The sequence below is a fragment of the Choloepus didactylus genome, chromosome X, assembly GCF_015220235.1.
Source record: "Choloepus didactylus isolate mChoDid1 chromosome X, mChoDid1.pri, whole genome shotgun sequence".
Lineage (NCBI taxonomy): Eukaryota > Metazoa > Chordata > Mammalia > Pilosa > Megalonychidae > Choloepus > Choloepus didactylus.
The window spans coordinates 67,524,412-67,528,028 of NC_051334.1; the positions used below are offsets into that span (position 1 = coordinate 67,524,412).

The 3,617-nt window shown below is 49.1% G+C and overlaps 1 pseudogene; it reads left to right on the plus strand.

Moving 5' to 3' along the window:
* Positions 1 to 673: 673 nt before the first annotated feature.
* On the plus strand, positions 674 to 2,985 carry LOC119523057 (annotated as a pseudogene).
* The last annotated feature ends 632 nt before the right edge of the window (positions 2,986 to 3,617 follow it).

The window sequence follows — 3,617 nt, forward strand, 5'->3', positions numbered from 1 at the left end:
ACCAGGCACAAACATCCTCGCAGCAATTGTTAGGCCAGTGCTTGCTTGACCAGACAGCTGGATACTATCACCTGGCCAAGTTGACACATGAGCCTAACCATCTTTTTTTTTTATTTAGAGGACACTGCAAATTCCAGGTAGTTCAAATTCCACATAGAAATAAGAAACCCATCAGGGAGAGAGGTTTCAAACAGTATGTTTGTAACTGATCAAGTTTGGAACTGATCTAGTATACTTGAGTTGTAAAAAGTGCTATATTACAAATCACATTTAGAAAGAGACCTTAGGAGGTTGCAGTGACAGTACCATTATAGTGACCCCCCCCCCTTTCTCCCTTCACCTCCTGACAGGAAAGGTTTAAGGGGGATGGAGCCCTGGGAGGTTGGGCCATAGATATGCACCCTCTGAATGTGAACAAACTTTATGAGGAGCTGTAGCTCCGTGGCCCGGACACTTGCAGCCTCAAGGTCCAGCTAGCTGAGCAACTGCAGGCAATGTTGGAGGCTGAGTTGCCTGACGACAATGGGAGTTAGAGGCTGACAATGAACTGGGATGACCTGGGCACAATAACAAGGAGGTCGAGACCAAGGGGTACTCCGAGCTGGAGTGGACAGCACAGCCACCGCCGTCTGGGCTGCAGCCACACCAGGAGCCTGGCAACTACCTGGGGCAGAAAGGACATTATGTCATGGACAATATTAGGTAGAATCCATTCTACACAACCCAGTTCATCAAGCAAGAGAAGAAGTAGGCTGTGAGTGGAGAACACTGTAAATGGAGCAGCAGCAGCAGGCCTATCACCCAGAAGTGAAGATAAAGATGAAACAACAAGCACCCACCAGCTTCCTTCTTCCAGATGCATCTTAATCCAAGCCAGACAGAAATTCCAGAGTTTCAAGAGGCTGTATGAAGAAATCCAGGATGGGGGTACTTCGAGCGCCGAGAGGGCAGAAGGGGCTGCTCTCAGCCTGCCACTGAAGAGGATGGAGATGACTTTGATGAGGCCCCTGTTGCCATTGACACATATAACTGCAATCTCCAGTTCAAGGTTGCCAGAAACTGGAGTCGTGGCTACCCACTCATAAATGAGGGCTTTGGATATCTGTGGTCAGGACGCCATGCCAGCCATGGGGTCAGAAGGGGCCGTGTGTGCTTCCAGATGAAGATCAGTGAAGAAATGTCCATAAAACACCTTCCATCTACTGAGCCTGACCCCCGCATAGCCTGCATCAACTGGTCTCTGCAGCACTCGGCTAGGGGAAGAGCCTTTCTCTTATGGCTATGGAGACACTGGGAAGAAATTGACCAATAGCCAGTTTGAAAACTAAGAGACAAGTTTGCAGAGAATGATGTGATTGGCTGCTTTGTGAACCTTAAATATGAGAATGATGTGGTACTTTTCCTTTACCAAGAACAGGAAGTGGATGGGCATGGCCTTCCAAATCCAGAAGGAAACCTTCTGGGGTCAGGCCCTTTACTCTCATGTCCTGGTGAAGAATTTTGCCATGGAGTTCAACTTCTGGCAGAGGGCAGAGCCCTACTATTCTGTCTTACCAGGCTTCACCTTCATCCAGCACCTTCCCCTTAGTGAACAGATCTGGGGTACCATCAGACCAAAGAGCAAGGCAGAGTGTGAGATTCTGATGATGGTAGACTGCCTGCTGTTGGCAAGACCATGTGGGCCATTAAACATGCAGCCTCCCACCCAGCCAAGGAGTCATCATGAGTACTAATGCCATCATGGATAAGATGCAGGTGAGGGGCCTACACTGGCTGCTGGAATGTCCTATTCTGGTAGGCCACACAGTACCTCAAACACCTCATCCAGATCGCTGCCCACAAGAAACACAATATGCTACATCAGACAAATGTTTATGGTCAGCCCAGAGACAAAAAATGAGACCATTTGAAGGCTTCCAGCAAAAAAGCTATTGTAATTTGTCCCACTGAGGAGGACCTAAAAGACTGAACAATAAAGCCGAACCGATGAGGAAGGGAAGGATGTCCCAGATCATCCAGTATTAGAAATGAAAGCCTACTTCACATTGCCAGATGTTGGGGGACTTTCTGGACAAGGTTCTGTTCATTGATTTGCAGTGGGAGAAATCAGACAAGCTGGTAAGGCAATATAAAGAAGGCTGCAAGGCTGGGCCACCCCATGAAAAGTGCTTTAACAACCCAGGCAGTGGTGGCTCTCAGTGCTGTGGAGGCAGTGGTTTCCAGCGCTATGACAACCAAGGCTCCCCCATTAGATTTTCAGAACAGAGGGGGAGGCAGTGGTGGAGGAGGCAACTACAGAGGAGGTTTCAACCGCAATGGAGGTGGTGGCTACAGCCAGAACAGCCAGGATAACAACTCCCACAACTGATGCAGCTACAACTGGATCCCCCAGCAGCAGCCACCACCACAGCAGCCACCCCCACCACAAACTCAACCACAACCACAGCAGCTGCAACCACCACCCAGCTACAGCACTGCTCAGAATCCCCCGGGAGCCAGCAGCTACAGTGAGAGCAGCAGCATACCTGGCTCCAGCGCAAATATCAGCACTCCCACCATCAGCAGCCCTCCACAGCCCAGTTACAACCAGGGGAACTTACAGCCATGGCTACACTTCCCCATCACCTCCACCATCGCCACCACCTGCCTACAACTATGAGAGCTAGGTTGGCTACAGACTCTCTATACTCCTCCACCATCCCCCACCGCACAGACCTACCCTCAGCCCAGCATCTGCAGTATGCCCAGCAATGGAACTAGTACTATCAGAACCAGGGCCAGTGGCCACCATACTATGGGAACTATGACTAAGGGAGCTACTCCAGGAGGACACAGGGTCACAGGATCACACAGTAGCCAAGGTGCCCCAGAGGCCTCTGGGAGCCTCCACTGGATCCTCCACCAGTGCCCACCTCTTCTCCCTCCTCTATGCCCACCAGGTCCATGGTACTGGGGGACAGGGTCATCCCATGGCTGTCTCCCTGCCCAGCCTCCCTCCAGCCTTCTGCCTCCCCTTCAAAGGGCTTCCCCCCACAGAGGGCCAGGCAATTCTCTCTGGATTCAAACAGGCAACAATGACCTTTTATTTTCTGTTTGTCCCCTCCACCTCCCACTCCCTCCTCCCCTTCTTCTTCCTTTTTGACTAAAGAATCCCTCCTCCCTTGGTGACATGGTGAGGCTACAGTGACTGAGGAGAGGACCCCTTCCTCATCCATTTATCCCAACCCTGCTCCAACCCCTCAGCTTCCCAGCTCCTCATGCAGTTTGTTGTAAATTCTTCCAGAGCTGTTTTACTGCCTACTTTCCAGGATTTAAAAAAAAATTAAAAAAGAGACCTTAGTAGAAGAACAGTAAAATAAACTTATCCCTACTATGGTATGCTTCAGCTGTAAAAGCTAAAATTTACTTAAACCCATGGATGACTGAGAAATTATATTTTTAAGTTGTAAACTATAAAGGCTTTCGGAGAGCATCTTTTACTTTTCTAATGATATATGAAAAAATGGTACATGACTCCCTACCCTTATATTATGGGAAAAAATGAATGCATTTCTTAATAAAGGGAGATTATGGAAGGGATAGTAATATCCACCAAAGAGGAGAAAAAGTAATTTGGA